This window comes from Eptatretus burgeri, chromosome 1 (genome assembly GCF_056783735.1).
Source record: "Eptatretus burgeri isolate ZD-2024b chromosome 1, Ebu_testis_v1, whole genome shotgun sequence".
Lineage (NCBI taxonomy): Eukaryota > Metazoa > Chordata > Myxini > Myxiniformes > Myxinidae > Eptatretus > Eptatretus burgeri.
In genome coordinates, this window is record NC_140961.1 from 138,574,565 (window position 1) to 138,597,818 (window position 23,254).

At 46.8% G+C, this 23,254-nt stretch overlaps 1 long non-coding RNA gene, 1 other non-coding gene and 2 pseudogenes across 3 annotated transcripts in view; all 4 read right to left on the reverse strand.

Moving 5' to 3' along the window:
* Positions 1-22,874, reverse strand: part of LOC147035582 (uncharacterized) — a 31,051-nt gene extending 8,177 nt beyond the window's left edge. The window contains exons 1-4 of one of the 2 annotated variants that reach the window (XR_015062841.1): positions 22,317-22,874; positions 2,988-3,063; positions 1,306-1,443; positions 914-1,047 (exon numbers count right to left, since the gene is read on the reverse strand). This is a non-coding gene — a long non-coding RNA (uncharacterized LOC147035582). Of the gene's footprint in view, positions 1-913; positions 1,444-2,987; positions 3,064-22,316 lie in introns of both variants that reach the window. The other variant, XR_015062839.1, reaches the window with a different exon arrangement.
* On the reverse strand, positions 661-779 carry LOC147035583 (5S ribosomal RNA; annotated as a pseudogene).
* LOC147035584 (5S ribosomal RNA) lies at positions 12,840-12,948 on the reverse strand (annotated as a pseudogene).
* On the reverse strand, positions 22,064-22,182 carry LOC147035585 (5S ribosomal RNA). Its single transcript, XR_015050061.1, has one exon. It is a non-coding gene; the product is annotated as a 5S ribosomal RNA (ribosomal RNA).
* Positions 22,875-23,254: the final 380 nt, after the last annotated feature.

The window sequence follows — 23,254 nt, forward strand, 5'->3', positions numbered from 1 at the left end:
ACACACACACGGAAAACCCGATAAACTTCTCTCAATGCTCTTGTTTGACCACACCTCCTGAGCCACACAATATTTTTCAGAAGCCACGCCCACTTTCCGACACCACTCCCACTTTCCTACGCCACTCCCACTTTTCATCAACCACGTCCACTTTCCATAAGCTCCGCCCCCTTTCCTAAGCCCCTCATAAAAAATGACGGTGAATAGACACCCGATTTTTGAAGGACTACCATTTGAAAAAGAAAACCTCAATCAAAAATCGGCTCGAGTAAAATTTTCCAAATATCTCGAAATGTTTAATTCCGAAGTCTCGCTTCTCTACATTCAAAACTGAAGGACAAGTATTGAAAATACGGTACGCGGTTTTTCGGCTGCTGCACAGCAACGGGTGGTTGCGAGGCAACGAAATTCAAACGCGCACATTCCCAACAAATACTGCACATGTTGGCAAAGTTTCATCGAAATCGGTTCACTGGTTTGTGCTGTGGAGCCTCGCGTTGCAGACACACACACACACACACACACACACACACACACACACTGAGACAGGCAGACAGACGGAAAACCCGACAAAAAGGAATATCCAGCATATATAGCGAATCCAATATTGTCATTCGTGGATGAGGGAAAACAAAGGGTGACTCCCCCTGTGGGGCAAAAAGCCAACAACACATGGTGTTTACCTGCGGTCTCCCATCCAGGTACTAACCAGGCCCAAACCTGCTTAGCTTCCTAGATCAGACAAGATCGGGCGTATTCAGGGTGGTATGGTAGTAGACGACAAGAACTCCTCATTAAAGCTTCATGAAGATGAACAGTAACAAAGTCAACACAAGGGGGAACATCATTTTGGCTTTTCAGCTCCTTCACAGACGCCATCACACTAAAAAAAAACATTCACATGAAATCAAACCTGAGGAAGAAGTGGCACCAACACAAGATGATTGATCAGCGAACAAACGTTTCCTTCCTTCCAACACTCCAGTTGTTCAGACGTAAATCCATTGGAGAGGAATGATGTCAAACACGAACAAATCAGGAGTTTCTCTGAAATACAGCATTCACTCCTTCTGGAACTCCAACACAATGTCAGTTTTTCTTACAATCCCACTCTTCCGAGTTCATTGGAACAACATGTGGAAGATACAACACTTATAAAAACACGTAATATCATGAGTTTCGTCACAAGGAACTTCAACACACAAGGAGGACAATGGACCATTCAAGTCTGTGTGATGATTGCTTGTTTGTACTCTTCCTTGGTCATGTGTTGAGGATCAAGTGAAGCAAGGAAGCAGCACGTACCATTTTCAGTTTTTCTTGTGACTCGACCGGGGTTCAAATCCCTGACCTCCCAGACTCAGAGCAGATACTCTGACCATGACCAATCCAAGTGTGGTTGAAGGCTCCCCGTGGCTCAAACTTCATGGTTGATTCTTTCTCCTTTGTGAAAGGGGAACATGAACAACCATCACACACGAATGATTACAACAAAAAAGAGCAGAATTTCTCAAAAGAACTGCACAGAACAGAAGTTGATGAAAGCTCAAGGGATTGGTGAACAAGAGTGCGGATGAACTGGGATGGAGGCTGAGTACTAATAATGACGCAAAGACAAAGAAATAAAGGAACAGATTTTTTAGAATGAGAGGACACACAGACAAGTGCAGGTTCTGCAAAGATGATACAACAGAAACCTTCTTTCAGGATACATAACACTAAAGTCAGAACAACAGTATGAACAAAGGTACAACAATGTTCACAGAATAATACATCGACATGTTTCCAAAAAAACACCAACATCCCAGTCCCTGATTTGCACATCCCATAATAGTGGGGCAGGAATCGTGCAAATGATGATACAAGCATCAAATTTGGCACATTTGTTCTCCAGGGGATTCGAATCAAATCTGCCTGATTGGCCATTTGAAAATCCAAATTTCGAAAAATTTGCAAAAAAAAAGAAAACTTCAAAAAAGTCGAGATCACGAACATCATCATCAAAGACGTTCCAAGTCTGCCATGCAGTTTTCTTCCCTTTACCGCGGAAGGGAGACATGACGTCACATCCAGTGAACGCATGGAAGTATGGGATCCCTCTCGCTTTCTCAGGCCCTATTGCAGAAACTACCTCATGGACTGGAATCCATCGCGCCTTGGCTCCTTGGCCAAAGGCAATCCACATGTTCTCAAGACCTAGTTCCTGTAAGGATGGCAGTACAGATATTGCTATGACGAGTACGTCCGTGTCATTAGCCTTCATGATAATGGACTTGCTACCGTCCGTCGTTGCATCCCTGGCGTGCACAAATATTCGAGTGTCAGCTTCTTCATGACAACATGGAGACACAGCATCCAGTGACTTCCTTGTGTTGCTAATGGCATCTTCTCCTTTTGTGACAATGACTGTGCTTGTCGTCTGTGCTTCACACATCTTTTCCGCAAGGAAGTGAAACAGCTCAGTCTTGTTGCTGTCATCTCGAAGAAAGATTCCCCAGTTACTTGGGGTCTTACTGGTTCCTGTCACTCTTCTTCTGATTCCTTGCCGCCTTTTCGACCTTGCCTCGGACTTCAGACTTGACTTCTTGCACACATCAAACACTACGTCCACCCTCTCGTACCTGGCACCATAGGATTCCACCTTTGGGATGATGTCTTCTTCAGCATAGTCATCAAATGTCTTTGAAGTGCGTGGAGGATGGGCATTGATAAGTGCTGAGCCATCAATGATGACTGCATCTCCCCTGGGTTCTCTATCTGGGATGTTCACTTGCGCTTCAAGAATTTCAGCCAGCTGTGACTTCAAATTTTTTTGAAGTTTTTTTTTCTTCAAATTTTTCAAAATTTGGATTTTCAAATGGCGAATCGGGCAGATTTGATCAGAAAGCCCTGCAGAACAGAAATGCCAAATTTGATGCTTGTACCATAATTGGCACGATTTTTCTACTTTCTACTATAACAATATAAAATGATGACGAAACACTCACCTGTGACTCAGCAATATCTTATGGATTTTTGCACACCGAATCCACTCCATCAAGTGTGAATAATTAAAACAAGCCCCTGTGTATAGGTATAGAAAGGTACAAACAAATCAAAATGAAACGATGGTCATGCTAAAATGAGGTGTTCATGAGTCACATGACAATCGTCTAAATGTGTTTGAACCCAGAGTGGTCAAAGTACCAAGACCTCAAAATGACAAGAGAACTTGGAAAATGAATACAAAGACATCACAGCACGAAGACGTGACTGGAGTCATACAAACAAAACAATTCACAGTTCACTTGAAAAAAATACCATGACGAACGAGAACGGAACTGCAGAGCACGTACCTCCGCCAAGCTAAACAGTTTCCCTTTTATTTCCCACTGAAAGGCCGGATCTGGATGTGGAACTGAACCAAAATCTAATCGGCTTGTTCTTGTCACATAACCAACTCATCCACCTCGTGTTCTCATAAACTGGACATAACTTTTTGAAATATCGTGCTGTCGATCGTTTTTGGCCCTGTCTCTCAATGGTGAAGAATCACTTCACCATTTGAACCCTGAGCTTGTTGGACGATCGGCTCCCCTACCCTGGGCTCGCTGGATAAAATCCGGCCTCGCTTTCCCTCATCTCTTCCCAGACACCGATCCTACACTCCGTTACATCCTCTCGCTCCGGCGCCAATTCTCTGCCTATCGCTTCACTCATCTCCCTTTTTATTTAATCGCCCATCACGTCCATTCTTCTGCTCATCGCATCCATTCTGCTGTTGTTTTGATCCATGAATTGCCTCAGGAACATCGTCGAGTCATTCTCCGGCTGTACTGGCTGCGATAACCCGGCATTCTGTGCTATCGGCGCTGCATTTTCCTGAGGCCGAGGGTGGAAATTATTTTCCATCTCTCCCATTGCTTCCTCTTCACCCTCCATTGCGACTTCATGCGGGTCCTGGATCAATTCCTTATCCATATTTACATCGTCGACATGGCCAACCGGAGCCTGCCCGTGTTAGTCTGCCATTGTCCGCACCAATAAATTTAACTAAAATTTAGTCCAACAGCTCTGAATTTTGAGGTGAGTGAAGTCCACCACAGATCAACCACCTGAGACCAATTTATTGATCAAGAGGTTCGAAAAATATCCCACTCCTGGAACCAGTTGGTTACTCGGGGTTAAATCCCCGTTTGTCCTCGGAAGAGCCGGACCTGGGGCCACCGCTCACAATTAACTTTGTGGTACGGTGGGTTTCTTTGGAACCACGAACGCCAATCAGTAAACCATGAGTTCCAGTGTCCACCATCTAATTATGCCGTTTAACTGGAGGTCACGTGGATACCTGAACGGGGAGTACGCCCTCGGCAAAGCACCAATCTTTTCTTGCTCAGATCTTAATTCGGGTGGCCGAGCGTTTAACCGCCGGTGCGTGCCGACTATTATTGGTCAATTTGTGTGGTAATTACCTCCCAGTCCATCGAGGTTCGGACAATGCTGGATCAACGGAAGGAAAGGACAAGCACGGACAGGTTGGAACATCAACACAGCAATATATTTAGAAGAAAATAAATAAATAAAAAGAACTTTTTCTTTTCATCAGGTAAAAATAAGTTAATTTGAAGCAATCAAATTATTCACAAGCAAATACTGTAAATAATCAATGAGGCCAAATCAATCAAAACTAGTGCATGCCCGTACGTGCGTGGCCGTACATGCAAAAAAAAAATTTCAAACCGCATGCCAGAAACAACAACCACACAGGCCGTTCCTTCACTCTCGCGTGCCCATACGTGCGTGGCCGTACGTGCAAAAGATAAAAATAAAAAAAAACTTTCAAACAACTACACAGGCCGTTCCTTCGCTGTCGTAAACGACTGGATTGGGGCATTGTGTTGAAGAAAATCGAGAAAGAAATAGAGAAAATACAGAAATTGAGAAAGAAAGAATACAGTAAGTCGATAAATCGGGAAAAAAAATCGAGAGAAAAAAAAAATCGAGAAATAAATACAGTCAGTCGTCACTATCCGAAAGTCCGGAAGTTAAGTCCTCACTGTCCGGAAGTTCACATATCGCAGTTAAGATTATTCGCAATTTAGTTTTAATGGCCAATTATTCAATTAGCGCCAACGTATTTTGCCTTTTCGCAATGTCATCAAAGGAAAAACACAAAGAGAAGAGAAGAGAGAGAGAAAAAAAATAAAAACATGTACGTGCAAAAAATAAAAAAAAACTTTCAAACAACTACACAGGCCGTTCCTTCGCTCTCGTAAACGACGACTGGATTGTGACATTGTGTTTATCTATAAATGCGCATTAGAAATCGAGAAATTATTTGAATAGTTACTTACTTATCGTGTCCACAAAAATAGCAGTTGCAGTTCACATGGAAAGATGTGGTTCAGCCAAAGCTGAGCACATTGCTGACCCTTATAATTAAACTCTGCCAAATCCGATGCTGTGCAGGGCTGTTCCAGCAGGGGGTACGTCAGGAGATGCTGCATGGTATGTGGTTCAGTGCCGCAGTCACACACAGTGTCCCTGTCATTTAAGTATCCCCATTTGGAGAGAGTGACTTTTGTTCGTCCAACGCCAGATCTTAGTCTGTTCAGGCATTTCCACATTGCATAGCTTGAATCTGCTCCATGGGGGAGTGCCTCACTCACATTTAGCTCCATTGTTGTTGTTAATGGAAGGTTGCTCAGTCTTTCTTCCCATTGAATAACTCTTTCCCTGCTTGTGCTTGATGTTTCAAGGGGGGTGACATACCTTAGGAAGCACTTTCGAGACTTCAGACGGCTTTGGGCTGGCATATCGCCAAAGAGAGGATGTCTTTCATCAGTAACCTGTTGTTGACGCTCTTTCTTACTTGCTGCACTTTGTCGTATCTCTGGTGGGGCTATGCCTGCCAGGATATACAGATGGTCCGTAAGTGTTGGTCTAAGGCAGCCTGTAATAAGGCGGCAGCTAACATTGAGAATAGGATCGAGCTTCTTTGCATGTGTTGCTCGTTCCCATACAGGGCAGGCATATTCAGCCGTTGAGTAGCAGAGAGCTAGTGCAGTTGACTTCAATGTATGTGGGCTAGCACCCCAAGTTAAGCCAGTGAGCTCACTGATGATGTTGTTCCTCGCACTCACTTTGCAATTGGTCTTCTCAATGTGAGTCTTAAAAGAGAGACATCTATCTCAGGTTACCCCGAGGTAGATTGGGTATTCACAGTGTTCAAGAGGTTCAAGAATACACAAAGTCATCACTATCCGGAAGTCTGTACATTGTAACCCGTAATGGGGAAAACGGCTGAGGTTCTCTTCCCCATCGGCCACGCCGACGCAGCAACGTGTCTTGTAATTGGTTGGTAAATAAATGTCCATAACTTGGGAAGCACTTGTCCGATTAATATCGAACCTTGAAAAGGCACATCCACAGGGCCCCAGCAATATACCTGGAAAGTTTCAATGAGATCGGACCAGTGGTTGTCGAGAAACAGCGGTCACACACACACACACACACACACACACACACACACACACACACACACACACACACACACACACACACACACACACACACACACATTGCTGGAATGAAAGATAGACGAGTGTGTGCCTGTACATGCGTGGCCGGACGTGCAGAAAAAAAACTTTCAAACCACGTGCCAGAAACAACAACCACACAGGCCATTCCTTCGGTCTTGCATGCCCGTACCTGCGTAGCCATACGTGCAAACCCCAAAAAAAACAAACAAAAAAAAACTTTCAAACCGCGTGCCAGAAACAATAACCACACGGGCCGTTCCTTCGCTCTCGCATGCCCGTACATGCATGCCCGTACGTTCGTGGCCGTACGTGCGTGGCCGTACGTGCATGCCCAGACGTGCGTGGCCGTACGTACAAACCAAAAAAAAATTGAAAAAAACTTTCAAACCGCGTTCCAGAAACAACAACCACACAGGCCATTCCTTCGCTCTCGCGTGCCCGTATGTGCGTGCCCGTACGTGCGTGGCCATACGTGCGAAGCCGTACGTGCAACCCCACCCCCCCCCCCCAAAAAAAAACAAATCTTTCAAACAACCACACACACCGTTCCTTCGCTCTCGAAAACGACGACTGTATTGGGGCCTTGTGTTTATCTATAAATGCGCATAAGAAATCAAGAAATTATTCGAATACAGTAAGTCATCACTATCCGGAAGACCGTACGTTGTCACCCAGAATGGGGAACGCGGCTGAGGATCTCTTCCCCAACGGCCATGCCGACGCAGCAACGTGTCGTGTCATTGGTAACTAAATGGCGCCCTTTCCCCATCGGCCACGCCTACGCAGCAATGTGTTCTGTCATTGGTTTGGTAAATAAATGGTCATAACTTGGGAAGCACTTGTCCGATTAATATTGTTGTGGTTCTCGCCCGCCGGCGTGCGAACGACTGCGTTTAACCAATAGCGGCCGCTTCGCCCACCAAACATGCAATCCAGTCGCGGCTTTCCGGATCAACGCCGAAAACCAGCCACGGGTGTGGTTTAAGCACATCACAACCTTGTCCGTATTTTACCCGCGCTACAGGGTCCGCGAATAGTCGATCTACGAAATTAATCGCGCGGGTAGATTACCGAGAGATTGTACCTCAATGAGGCCCGCTTGGAAACGAGCTGCTTAAGCAGCTCGCTACGTTTTGGGATAACCGAGCGGGGTGTTTTCGCGAGGCCCCGTTGGACCCGATTCTATTATCAGTTATCTAACAACCAACTATATTTCGAGTGCAATATGGCAGTTCAATCAAGGGAAAGCACGCAACGAACGGGTGAACATTTAAACAAGCACATTTATTTGCAAGACACATATGCAGGCATGCACGTCAATCAATGCAGCAATGGCATTCATGCAGTTATTTATACAATCAAGGAGTGCACGCATGCAATTATGCAACATGTAAGGGACAAACCACGAGCAATGCAAAAGAGCTACTACCGTCTATCTATTATGGACACACTTAACAGTTCTACTTAAAGACATGGCGCCACAACGTTCATGCAAAGAAAAACAAGGAAAACCCCAGGACAGACGAGGGGTAGACTGGACCCCTTGGGGTCTTTATAAACACAGAGCAGTGTAGACCGCAAAGGCTCCGAGAGACCGGGCTGGCGACCTTGTCGCTCGTGGTGACTCGCAAGGGCGACCCTCGAAGTCCCCTCTCCAGCGACCCACGGTTAGGCACGGTCCGGCAGGCCGCGCGCCTTGGCTCCGCTGCGCTCCTCCATCTCCAGCTCCTCACCGACTGCAGAGACTCTGGACTCCAGGCTGATTCAGCTCACATCGCGGCTCCACACAACTGCCCACAACTCCGACACGACACTCTTTCCTCTCCTCCACACACACCTTCCCTTGCGTTCAGCGCGCCCTTTTATCTCCACGGCGCCTCGCCCCTCCCTTCCGCCCCCCTCTTCCAGCACGCGCGGAAAACTTCCAGAAGAAGGGCGTTTTCCTCGCCGAATCGGGGACTTTCTCATTCTTTCCCTTTTTCACAGCTGGTGTCACTTTCCAATCCTCTCGTAGGGTCCGTCGTTGAGGGCGGGGGGGGGAGGTGGGGCCATCGTCCGTTCTCCCCCGATGAATGCCAGGCTTCTCGCAACTGTGTGCCGAGATGGAAATGTGGTTGTGGTGAAGGCGGTTATGGTGGTTGTCGTAATGGTGGCGTGGCTGGTGCCTTGTGGTGGTCGTGAGGGTGGTGTGGTTGGGTGGTTGTGGTTAAGGTGGTTGTTCTGAAGGTGGTTGTTCGTTGTCTGTGGGGATGTTGGCGATTGTGGAGAAGGTGGTTGTGGTTGGCATTGTGGCGAAGGTGGTTGTGTGAAGGCGGTTGTGGAGAAGGTGGTTGGTCGTTGTCTGTGGGGATGTTGGCGATTGTGGAGAAGGTGGTTGTGGTTGGCATTGTGGAGAAAGTGGTTGTTGTGAGCGGTTGGTCCGAAATAACGATAGCAAAAGAAAAACGGCTCACTCAAAGACCACAGCCCGGCACACGAATAATTGCCAGTTAAACATCGGTGAGGAAATCTTTCTGAACACAGACTTATCGACAAAACTGATCAAAGGACCTATATGGTGCTGTGCGAATTTCCACAATCATAACAATATCAAACCTTGAAAAGGTACATACTCAGGTCCCCATCAATATAGCTGGCAAGTTTCAATTCAATCGGACCAGTGGTTGTCGAGAAACAGCGGTCACACACACACACACACACACACACACTGTTGGAATTATAGATAGATGATCGCAAGCAAATAAATAATTAATCAGGCACTGATAGAAAAAGAGACAAAGAGAAGATGCTTATCTCCATGCCTTACTTAAGAATTACACACAGACAAGGGAACCCAGCAGATCCTTCGGGGGCGGGCGGGGGGGGGGGAAGAAATAACCTCGTCCACCAAATAGATAGAAGTAATACATCAAATTAAACGTTCTGAAATGTGTGAGCGTGCCTTGTCCATGGCCAGCGCCCAGCCTTGCCGTGCACCCACTCGCAAACAGGCTCGAACACCAATCGACGTCACCCCCAAGAATCAGGTACGCCAAGAGCAGGTCTCGAGCAGGAGCATTAACTGTCTGAGCGTCACCCACCATCAGGAGCCACCAGGAGCCACAACCGACCGACAGCTGTTAGTAGCTGTGAGACGCTGAGGCTGTCACCAACTCACTGGCACCGACTGACTGGAAAAGCCGTTTGACTGACACCGACTCACTGACTGGTGCAGTCGTCTGACTGACTGGACTCCAACTGACTGGTAAAGCCATCTGAATGATATGACTCACAAACTGACTCGTTGTCGACTGACCTGCCAAGAATGGACCTCTCGTCTTCGTTTTGTAGGCGGCCCGTCTGGGCAGGCGCAGACTCCAGCCAAATCCACCCCGCCCCATTTGCGAATCGCTGCCGTGACAACCAGCACGTCCCGCGATTATTCCTGGCTTACGATGCCATGTTTGTGGTGCTGGACGAACGGCAAAAGGCAGCCATCTGTCAGAATTACCGAGCGAAAACGTGAAGCACTCATAAAAAGTCAACAACAATTATCACCTCGATGTTCAGCCCGATATGAAAAAGAGCCAGTTAGCGTCCAGAGAGCTGCTGAACAGGGTGTGAAACATCGATGGCAAAAGGCAGGTGTCGGCATCGGTGAAAGAAACGGGTGTCAACGTCCATCGGAAAAGGTGGCGTCGAGTCTCCGTTGGGCTAACGCTATCTCACGTGTGTGAATGTATCTGTCGTAAAGAGGAAAAGGAGCTTTCCGTAAGAGAGGGAATCTATTCTTTACCCTTCTCAACGCATCACATTTAGAATCCCACCAAACATGGGGATGGGTCGATCCTGGACGTGCATTTAGGGAAATAACTACACTGAACAACAAATTTTTTTTACTGGAGATGTGTAAAGTGATTTAGACTAATTTGGGTACGCTGATTTCAAAAATCATAACCGTTTTGCTGTATCACGTCAGGATTTTCAGTAACAGAAATATTCCCATTGCCTAGAAGTCAGGATTTCAATGAAATTTACAAAAATTCATTTATTCATTTATTTCATCATGAATGCTTCAAAATTATAGAAATTACAGAAAAACTCCACTAGATGTAATTAAAAATGCTTTAGGCATTTGGCTTTGCGTTTGTGCTGCTCTGTGTCAGTTTCACGATGCAGGAACCAGCAGAAATCGCCCATCATGTTCGGGTTGTGCCACCCTTGGTAACGCGTCTCCATGAGTGAAATCTCTTGGTGGAATCGCTCGCCGTGCTCGTCCGAGACTGCTCCCAAGTTGTCAGGGAAGAAGTTCAGGTGCTGGTGTAGGAAATGGATTTTCAGGGACATCCTGGAGCCAAGTTTCCTGAAGGACTCCAGCAGCTGCTGCACTATTTCTTCATAGTTGTCCGCGCGCTCGTTCCCCAAGAAGTGTCCGTCACAGCTTTGAAGCTCCTCCACGCTGCCAGCTATTTGGGGTTTAGAGTTGTCGGAAAAGTTTCGTCCTTCATAATCTGTCGGATTTGCGGTCCAACAAAGACACCAGCCTTGATCTTGGCCTCCGACAAGGTGTTGCCAAACCTTTCCTTGAGGTATAAAAACCCACGCCCATTCAGATCCATTGCCCGTACAAAACTTTTCATCAAGCCGAGCTTTATGTGGAGTGGTGGAAGGAAAACCTTGGCTGGGTCGACAAGGGCGACATGCTTCACGTTGTGTCGACCAGGTACATGCTCTTTTCGCTCTTCCCAATCTTTCTTCGTCCAGTGATTCTTGTCGTCTGTGCTATCCCAGAGACAAAGGAAGCACATGTATTTCGTGTAGCCTGACTGCAGCCCTAACAACAGCGCCACCACTTTCAAGTCTCCGCAGATGTGCCAGTTGAAGTCATTGTACTTGATGGAATCAAGCAGCTGCCGCATAGTCTCATAGGTCTCTGTCATGCCGAACGCGTGAGCCAGTGGGACTGATGGTTTCTCGTTGCCATTGTGGAGCAAAACAGCCTTCAAGCTGTTCTTCCCCGAGTCGATGAAGAGGCGCCAGTCTGCAGGATCGTGATCACACCCAAGTTCTTTCAACAGACCGTTGATGTCACTGCAGAATGTCATCGTGCCTTCCATCTCAAAGAACTCAGCCATGTCTCTGTGACGTGCTCTGAACAAGGATATCTTGGTGTTAGGTTCAAGTAGATTCCACTGCTGCAGTCTTGATCCAAGCAGCTCTGCCTTCACCTTTGACAGCGAGAGATCTCTTACAAGATCATTTAAGTCTCCCTGGTTCAGAAGGTGTGATTCTTGAGTGTCGGGTTCAAAAGGTTCATCATCACCATCCTCTTCACCACTGCTTACAGCTATGTTCTGATCAGCTGGAGGTGTTGGAACGGGGTTCTCGTCATCATGAGGCACAGGTTTACGAGCAGAGACGCAGTCAGCGTACTTGATGTGACCTTTATTCTTCTTGTTGAAGCCGGCGATGCTTGTGCAGCAGAAATAACAATCATCATGATGATTCTGCGGCTCACGCCATATCATGGGCACCGCAAATGGCATGCTCGCGCGCTTGCCCACCAACCACTGAGTCAAGGTTGTGTGACAGCTTGTGCAGCAGATGTGTGGTGCCCAGCTCTGTTCTTGGTCCTCCACCTTACACCCGAAGTAGTGAAAGTAGGCAGCCTTCATTTTCACTGCTGTAGATATACTTCGCTGTTGATCTTTTTTGGTATACTGACCACAGACATAACAGAAGTTGTCAGGATGATTGGTACAGGAACGCCTACTCATCTTTATCTGAAAGAAAGAAATATAACACAAGTTAACAACAATTGTATGAAATAGACATGTTAAAGACATATGTAAATTTCATTGAAATCCTGACTTCTAGGCAATGGGAATATTTCTGTTCCTGAAAATCCTGACGTGATACAGCAAAACGGTTATGATTTTTGAAATCAGCGTACCCAAATTAGTCTTAATCACTTTACACATCTCCAGTAAAAAAAAATTTTTGAAATTTGTTGTTCAGTGCTATCTGAGGACCTGGATGTTTGTATGCATTCGTCGGATCGGATTCTGAAATCCGGACCAATATTATTTCAATGTGTTTTGAAGTCGTTGGGTGATAAACTTTCCTTGAAAAAAAAAAAAAATCACCGAACACAGGAGGAAAGCTTATTGTGTTTTCACAATCAAACCAGGTTCAGGAGCATCACAAACTCACGTCTTTTCCCTATTGTATAAACATGAAGGGGAATGAAGAGAGTGTTTTGTTGCGATTGAAATTAATATATTAATTGTCATTTCTGGATGAGAGAAAACAAAGGGTGACTCCCCCTGGAGGACAAAAAGCCTACAACACCCGGTGTTCCCAGGCGGTCTCCCATCCAGGAACTAACGGGGCCCGAACCTGCTTGGCTTCCGAGATCGGGCGTATTCAGCATGGTATGGTCGTAGGCAACAACAACGCGTCATTAAACCTTCATGAAGATGAAACCGAACAAAGTAAACACGAGGAGATAAATTATTTTGGATTTTCAGCTCCTTCACAGACGCCGTCATAATAAAACAAACGTATTCACATGAAATCAAACCTGAAGAAGAAGTAGCGGCACCATCACAAGATGATTGACCAGCGAACCATCGTTTCCTTCCTTCCAACACTCCGGTTGTTCAGACGTAAATCCATTGGAAAGGAATTATGTCAAACACGAACAAATCAGGAGTTTCTCTGCAATACAGCACTCACTCTTTCTGGAACTCCAACACAATGTCAGTTTTTCTTACAATCCCACTCTCAGGAGTTCATCGGAACAACAGGTGGAAGATACAACACTTATAAAAACACGTAATATCATGAGTTTCCTCACAAGGAACTTCAACACACAAGGAGGACAATGGACCATTGAAGTCTGTGTGATGATTACTTGTTTGTACCCTTTCTTGGTCAAGTCTTGAGGATCAAGTGAAGCAAGGAAGCAGCACGTACCATTTTCAGTTTTTCTTGTGACTCGACCGGGGTTAAAAGCCCTGACCTCCCAGACTCAGAGCAGACATGGATTTTTGCACACCGAATCCACTCCATCAAGGGTGAGTAATGAAAACAAGCCCCTGTGTATAGATACAGAACGGTACAAACAAATCAACATGAAACGATGGTCATGTTAAAAGGAGGTGTTCATGAGCCACATGACGGTCGTCTAGATGTGTTTGAACCCAGAGTGGTCAAAGTACCAAGACCTCAACATGACAAGAGAACTTGGAAAATGAATACAAAGACATCACAGCACTGAGATGTGACTGAAGTCATGAAAACAAAAGAATTCACAGTTCACTTGTAAAAGATACCATGACGAACAAGAACGGCACTGCAGAGCACGTACCTCCGCCAAGCTGAACAGTTTCCCTTTCATTTCCCACTGAAAGGCCGGATCTGGATCCGGAACTGAACCAAAATCTAATCGGCTTGTTCTTGTCACCAAACCAACTCATCCACCTCGTGTTCTCATCAACTGGACATTACTTTTTGAAATATCGTGCTGTATATCGTTTTTGGCCCTGTCTCTCAATGGTGAAGAATCACTTCACCCTTTGAACCCTGAGCTTGTTGGACTATGGGCTCCCCTACCCTGAGCTCCCTGGAGAAAATCCGGCAGTTTGGGTACACGGAGGTTTGAAGAGCTGCCGGGAAACCAGCAGTCTCTTCAATTCATTCTGTCCTATCGTCGGTCCTTCTCCCGAGTTCGTTGTGTTCCCAATCTCTCCCATCAGTCTGGCCTCGCTCTCCCTCATCTCTTCCCAGACACCGATCCTACACTCCCTTACATCGTCTCGCTCCGGCGCCATTTCACTGCCCATCGTTTCACTCATCTCCCTTTTTATTTAATCGCCCATCACGTCCATTTTACTGCTGTTTTCGTCCATTTTTCTGCTCATCGCGTCCATTCTGTTGTTGTTTTGATCCATGAATTGCCTCAGGAACATCATCGAGTCATTCTCCGGCTGTACTGGCTGCGATAACCCAGCATTCTGTGCTGTTGGTGCTGCATTTTCCTGAGGCCGATGGTGGAAATTATTTCCATCTCTCCCATTGCTTCCTCTTCACCCTCCATTCTGACTTCATGCGGGTCCTGGATCAATTCCTTTTCCATATTTACATCATCGACATGGCCCACCGGGGCCTGCCCGTGTTAGACCGCCATTGTCCGCACCAATAAATTTCAATAAAATTTCATCCAACAGCTCTGAATTTTGAGGTGCGTGAAGGACACCACAGATCGACCACATGACACCAATTTCTGAATCAAGAGGTTCAAAAAATATCCCACTCCTGGACAGCAGTTTGGTACGGCCAAGGGGACCGAGACACAAGCTCCTGGACACCAGTTTGGTACTGCCAAGGGTACCGAAACACCAGTTTGTTACTCAGGGGTTTAATCCGCGATTGTCCTCGGAAGAGCCGGACCTGGGGCCACCACTCACGATTAACTTTGTGGTACGATGGGTTGCTTTCGAACCACAAACGCCAATCAGTAAACCACGAGTTCCAGTGTCCACCGTCTAATTATGCAGTTTAACTGGAGGTCATGTGGTTACCTGAACGGGGAGCATGCCCTCGGCAAAGCACCAATCTTTTCTTGCTTATATCTTAATTAGGGCGGCCGAGCGTTTAACCGCTGGTGCGTGCCGACTATTATTGGTCAATTTGTGTGGTAATTACCTCCCAGTCTATCTGGGTTCGGACAATGCTGGAACAATGGAAGGAAACGACAAGCACGGACAGGTTGGAACGTCAACACAGCAATTTATTTAAACGAAAATAAATAAATAAAAAGAACTTTTTATTTTCGTCAGGTAAAAATAAGTTAATTTGAAGCAATGAAATTATTCACAAGCAAATACTGCAAATAATCAATCAGGCCAAATCAATCAAAATGATCACAAGCAAATAAATTATTAATCAGGCACTGACAGAAATTGAGACAAAGAGAAAATGCTTTTCTCCATGCCTTACTTAACGATTAAACACAGACAATGGGACCCAGCAGATCCTTCGTGGGTGGGGGGGGGGGGGCGGGGGGTGGGGGGTGTGGGCAGGGAAGAAATCGTCTCGTTCACCAAATAGAAGTCATACGTCAAATTAAACGTTCTGAAATGTGTGAGCGTGCCTTGTCCGTGGCCAGCGCCCGGCCTTGCCGTGCACCGACTCGCAAACAGGCTCGAACACCAATCGACATCACCCCCAAGAATCAGGTACGCCAAGAGCAGATCTCGAGCAGAAGGAGCATAAACTGTCTGAGCGTCACCCACCGCCAGGAGCCACCAGTAGCTACAATCGACCAACAGCTGTTAGTAGCTGTGAGACGCTGAGGCTGTGACCAACTCACTGGCACCGACTGACTGGAAAAGCCGTTTGACCGACACGGACTGACTGGTAAAGCAGTCGAACTGACACCAACTCACTGACTGGAAAAGTCGTCTGACTGATATGACTCACAAACTGACTCGTTGTCAACTGACCCGCCAAGAATGGACCTCTCGTCTTTGTTTTATTGGCGGCCCATCTGGGCGGGCGCAGACGCCAGCCAAATCCACCCCGCCCCATTTGCGAATCGCTGCCGTGACAACCAGCACGTCCCGCAATTGTTCCTGGCTTACGATGCCATGTGTGTGGTGTTGGACGAACGGTAAAAGGCATCCATCTGTCAGAATTACCGAGCGAAAACGTGAAGAGCGTATAAAACGTCAACAACAATTATCACCTCAATGTTCAGCACGATATGAAAAAGAGCCAGTTAGCGTCCACAGAGCTGCTGAACAGGGTGTCAAACATCGACGGAAAAAGGCGGGTGTCGGCATCGGTGAAAGAAATGGGTGTCAACGTCCATCGAAAAAGGCGGGCGTCGAGTCTCCATTGGGCTAACGCTATCTCACGTGTGTGAATGTATCTGTCGTAAAGAGAAAAAGGAGCTTTCCGTAAGAGAGGGAATCTATTCTTTACCCTTCTCAACGCATCACATTTAGAATCCCACCAAACATGGGGATGGGTCTCTCCTGGACGTGCATTTCAGGAAATAACTATCTGAGGACCTGGATGTTTGGATGCATTTGTCGGATCGGATTCTGAAATCCATACCAATATTATTATGCCCACGCTTTCGAAGAAAAGCGGGAATATTGTGATTGTCTCCGCCGTCTGTCGGTCCGTATTTCTGTCTGTCTGTCCCTGTAACTCCTCCGACACTGTTTAAAAGAGGAACTTAAAACTTTGGGACATAGTAGTTATATGTTTGGGGAAGTGCACAACACTGTCGGATTTTTGATGCGACCCCTAGAGGCTGGGCCAGAGGGGGTGGGGTCATGGGGCTGATTTTTATTTTTAAGTGTATTTACCATTGTACATGGTAAATTCTTTTATAAAGTACTTACTTATGTGGCTCCCATGAGTGACAAACAGTCACAGGTTTCACTGTATTTATCTAATTGATAATGAATAATTATAATTAATATTATACACAGTTCATTCCTCTGATTAAATTGATGCACAGTTCTATATTGCTGGATGTGGTGAATTGAAGGTCGTGACGTGTGATCACATGTTGCCCGGCTCGAGCACAGAAGAGATAAAGCTGAGGTTCGGCTCGGCCGCGTGGATTGTCCCTAGGGCATTGTCGTTTTATGTCGGCGGCTCACTTGGTGCTCATTGAATGGTGAGAATACTGATTGATATATAATACTGATTTATTTTGCGGTGATTAGTTGCGCGTGTGTACCTTACTGCTTATGTACTCCATGCTGCGTCTGTATTTTCTGGTGTGCCCGTAGAAGCGGCTTCAATCAAATGGAATAAAGCCTAAACTCTGAAGGTTCTTCTCTCGTCCTCATTTCAATTTATTCCATTTGGTTTTCTCGGCTCTCTCAACCAACGATGGACAAGATCTACAAACCAGAGAGGTTCGACGCAGACCCAAACGCGACTGACGCAGAAATGAAATGGTCGCATTGGTTCTGTTCCTTCTCACACTATCTGACCATCATCGAAGAAGGAGCTGAGAAATTGGCCGCCCTCGTGAATCATGTCTCGCCCGGCGTATACAGGCTCTTCTCGGAGTGCGACACTTACGAAGCAGCGATCGACGTGCTGCAGGCGCTCTACGTGAAGCGCAAGAACGAGGTATACATACGACATCTTCTCAACACACGCAGGCAAGCAGCCGGGGAGACAATCGATCAGTTCCTGCAAGCTCTGAATCAGCTGGGAAAAGACTGCAGCTTCCGGGCCGTAAGCGCCGAGGAACACCGAAAGGAAGCGACCCGGGAGGCATTCATCCAAGGACTTAGATCAGCCCACATATGGCAACGCTTACTAGAGAAAGCGCAACCCACTCTTGAAAAGGTAGTCGATCAGGCTCGAGCGATGGATACGGCTCAGCAGCAATCTGAGTCCATTGGGACACCGATGCTGCTAATGAACGCGGCTACGGTGGAAACTCAAGGAACCCCACAGACACAGACACAGCCAGACACAGGGGATGGAGAAACACCCGAGGAGCCGGATACACAGGCCACGTCAAACTCCTCAGCAACTGCTCCGGTTGGTAAATGCTTCTTTTGTGGGTACAAAAGACACCCCCGTCATAAATTCTCCGCCAGAGATGCCACATGCATGAATTGTGACAAGAAAGGGCATTATGCCAGGGTATGTAAATCTACTCTAAGGAGAAATAAACCCACTTCTGCGGCTCTCTACTCGGAAAATAAACTAACTGCAGCCTCCCCGGGGAATCTATCCCAGGCTATCATCAACGTACGAATTAACAGGCATATGGCTGAGGCACTGATTGATACCGGCAGCTCTGAAAGTTTCGTCAACAGCTCGCTAGTGAAGGGCAGGAAATGGAAAATCCACCCGACAGACAATACGGTATGCATGGCCGCCACATCACTACAGTCCCGCGTACGAGGGTACTGCAATGTTGAATAGGACGTAAAAGGGTACACGCATCGGGATGTAAGGGTACTGGTGCTTCGTGATTTGTGCGCAGACGTAATTCTGGGTCATAATGTCCTCAAGCAGCACACGAGCGTCGAAATACCCTTTGGAGGAAGCAAACCTCGTCTAATTTTAAATGCCTTGACTACCGCAGAGGTAACGTCCCCCCAGCTGTTTGCTAACCTGTCGCCGGTCTGCAAACCGATAGCGATCAAATCGCGGCGATATACCACTGCTGACATGAATTTCATCACTTCAGAAACCAAGCGATTACTGGAAGAAGGAATTATAGAACCGAGCGATTCGCCATGGCACGCACAGGTGTTGGTGACCAGCAGTCAGAACCATAAGAAACGAATGGTTGTCGATTATTCCCAAACGGTCAATCGCTTCACCCAACTCGACGCCTACCCCCTGCCGCGCATAGACGAGATGGTCGAACGCGTGGCCAATTATAAGGTATTCAGTACCATCGACTTGCGAAGCGCCTATCACCAAATCCCCATCCGAGAGGAAGACAAACCTTACACCGCATTCCAGGCAGGTAGGCGCCTCTTCCAATTCAGGAGAATACCTTTCGGTGTCACGAATGGGGTAGCTTGCTTCCAACGGGTTATGGACGACATCATCTCAGATGAAAACCTCAAAGACACTTTTGTTTACGTGGACAATGTCACAGTGTGCGGTAGGGATCAGGGGGAACATGACATGAATCTGGACAGATTCTTGAGCATTGCGAGAAAATGTAATCTGACTCTCAACTACGAGAAATGCGTATTCTCGGCAAGGTCAATTGACCTACTCGGCTACACGATAGCCGACGGCACGATTAAGCCTGATCCTGAGCGATTGCGCCCGCTCCGTGAGCTTCCACCACCTCAGGACCTGCAGACAATGCGCCGGGTGATCGGCATGTTCGCTTACTATGCGAGATGGATTTCGCAATACTCCGAGAAAATACATCCCCTAGTGCATTGCAAAAACTTTCCACCAGATGCCGCTGTTGTAACAGCTTTCCACAAACTCAAAGACGATATCAGTAATTCCGTGGTATTATCGATCGATAGCTCGGTGCCCTTCGTGGTGGAGACAGATGCTTCAGATCACGCGATAGCTGCTACGCTTAATCAGTCTGGGCGACCTGTCGCGTTCTTCTCGAGAACTCTCTCTGGAAGCGAACAGAGACACTCAGCGATAGAGAAGGAAGCGTATGCCATCGTCGAAGCGCTGCGTAAATGGAGACATTATTTACTGGGGAACCATTTCACGCTCGTTACGGACCAACGATCCGTGGCATTCATGTTTGATGGGAAAAATAACGGGAAAATTAAGAATGAAAAAATTATGAGATGGCGGATAGACCTAGCCTGCTATAGTTACGACATTGTTTACCGGCCCGGGAGGGAAAACCCTGCTGCAGATACCTTCTCGCGGGTCTACTGCTCGGCGGCAATCAGTCGGGCTTTGCAAGACCTCCATGTGTCTCTTTGCCACCCGGGGGTAACCAGAATGGCACATTTCGTACGCAGACAGAACCTGCCCTATTCTATTGAAGATATTAAACAAATGAATGCTTCATGCCCTGTTTGCGCTGAACTAAAACCCAGATTCTATGGTGCGGCTTCTGGCAGACTGATCAAGGCCACTTCTCCCTTCGAGAGACTAAACATTGACTTCAAAGGGCCCCTGCCGACCGAGACAGACAACAGATACATATTCACTGTTGTTGATGAGTATTCAAGGTTCCCTTTCGCGTTTCCGTGCTCGGATATGACCTCGGGCACTGTCGTGAGATGTCTCTCTGACCTCTTCGCTATGTTTGGGAAACCTTCGTACATACATTCAGACAGAGGGCCGTGCTTCATGTCGGCCGGGCTAAAACAATTCCTATTAGAGCACGGCATCGCAACTAGTCGAACGACGGGTTACAACCCACAGGGTAATGGTCAGGTGGAACGGTATAATGGAGTTATTTGGAAAGCCGTAACTCTGGCGCTGAAATCGAGAGGACTGGGGCCCGAGCGGTGGGAGGTTACCCTACCCGACGCTCTGAATTCCATACGCTCTTTGCTCTGCACGTCCACCAATGCAACTCCTCACGAGCGAATGTTTACTCACCAACGACGTTATGTTGACGGCCAATCGGTGCCCGACTGGCTAACCCATCCCGGAACAGTGTTCATGAAACGCCCGGTACGACAAAGCAAGTATGAACCCCTGGTGGAAGGGGTCGAGCTCATCGATACTAATCCAGAATACGCTCATGTCAGGCTCCCGGATGGCAGGGAGACCACTGTGTCGGTTCGTCATTTGGCTCCCTCAGGAACTCCTCCCGCAGGTACACCACCATCTGGCACACCTCCCTCTGACATCCCCTCCTCAGGTGTTCCCCCCCCCAGGGACTCCACCCGAGAAGGGAGACGGCGGAGCTACCGCGTTCCACCCGGGGGCGATCGGGGAGTCATCTCCGGCACGAGTCGAGGCTCACCAAGAGGATCGGAAGCCTCCCTCAAGTGAAACCGCCATCTACTCCCGGAGAGGTCGACGAATAATACCCCCTCACCGACTCAATCTGTAAAGGGGATTATCGGCATCCTCGATGCTCATGCTCCTATATGCTCGTTACATAATATATCGATGCTCATTACCATGCTCCTACAACTCAAAATAATCCTCACTGCTTGGCATGTATGCTTCTGTAGTTTAGATAGTTCGCATTGCTTGAAATGTATACTCCTGTAGCGCTGAAGTAATCATGGTGCGTTAGCTGGGCCTCTAGTTACATTTTAAAGATGGGGAGAATGTGGTGAATGGAAGGTCGTGACGTGTGATCACATGATGCCCGGCTCGAGCACAGAAGAGATAAAGCTGAGGTTCGGCTCGGCCGCGTGGATTGTCCCTAGGGCATTGTCGTTTTATGTCGGCGGCTCACTTGGTGCTCATTGAATGGTGAGAATACTGATTGATATATAATACTGATTTATTTTGCGGTGATTAGTTGCGCGTGTGTACCTTACTGCTTGTACTCCATGCTGCGTCTGTATTTTCTGGTGTGCCCGTAGAAGCGGCTCCAATCAAATGGAATAAAGCCTAAACTCTGAAGGTTGTTCTCTCGTCCTCATTTCACTGGACATTGTTAAATTAATTCTTCATGAAATGTTGACATGCTTGCAAGGACTTCTGATTTAGTAAACATAGTAAGTCTTTGGTCATAAAACACATCAAATAGAAAAGAATAGTCAATCCATTTTGCAAGATAAAATTTCACCTTGCGTTAATGGGACAAAGCAGTGCGCGCGGGAATATGCGATGGTGTCCCATCGACAATGTAGTTCTAGTTTCAATTTGTTTTGAAGTCGTTGGGTGAAAAACTTTCCTTTAAAAAAATCACCGAACACAGGAGGAAAGCTTTTTGTGTTTTCACAATCAAACCAGGTTCAGGAGCATCACAAACTCACGTCTTTTTATCCAATTATATAAACATGAAGAGGAATGAAGAGAGTGTTTTTTGCGATTAAAATAAATAGATTGTCATTCGTGGATGAGGGAAAACAAAGGGTGACTCCCCCTGGAGGGCAAAAAGCCTACAACACCCGGTGTTCCCAGGCGGTCTCCCATCCAGGTACTAACCGGGCCCGAACCTGCTTAGCTTCCGAGATCGGACGAGATCGGGCGTATTCAGGGTGGTATGATCGTAGGCAACAACAACAGGTCATTAAACCTTCATGAAGATGAAAACTAACAAAGTAAACATGAGGAGAGAATCATTTTGGCTTTTCAGCTCCTTCACAGACGCCGTCACACGAAAACAAACGTATTCACATGAAATCAAACCTGAAGAAGAAGCGGCACCGTCACAAGATGATGGACCAGCGAACAATCGTTTCCTTCCTTCCAACACTCCGGTTGTTCAGACGTAAATCCATTGGAGAGGAATTATGTCAAACACGAACAAATCAGGAGTTTCTCTGCAATACAGCACTCACTCCTTCTGGAACTCCAACACAATGTCAGTTTTTCTTACAATCCCACTCCCAGGAGTTCAAGGGAACAATATGTGGAAGATACAACACTTATAAAAACACGTAATATCATGAGTTTCCTCACAAGGAACTTCAACACACAAGGAGGACAATGGACCATTCAAGTCTGTGTGATGATTGCTTGTTTGTACTCTTTTTTGGACAAGTGTTGAGGATCAAGTGAAGCAAGGAAGCAGCACGTACCATTTTCAGTTTTTCTTGTGATTCGACCGGGGTTCAAATCCCTGACCTCCCAGACTCAGAGCAGATACTCTGACCATGACCAATCCAAGTGTGTTTGAAGGCTCCCTGTGGCTCAAACCTCATGGTTGATTCTTTCTCCTTTGTGAAAGGGTAACATGAGCAACCATCACACACGAATGATTACAACAAAAAAAGAGCAGAATTTCTCAAAAGAACTGCACAGAACAGAAGAAGATAAAAGCTCAAGGGATTGGTGAACAAGAGTGTGGATGAACTGGGATGGAGACAGAGTACTAATAACGAGGCAAAGACAAAAGATGAAAGGAACAGATTTTTTAGAATGACAGGACACACAGATAAGTGCAGGTTCTGTAAAGATGATGCAACAGTCACCTTCTTTCAGGATGCATAACACAAAAGTCAGAACAACGGTATGAACAAAGGTACAACAATGTTCACAGAATAATGCATCGACATGTTTCCAAAAAACACCAATATCCCAGTCCCTGATTTACACTTCCCATAACAATAGATAATGATGATGAA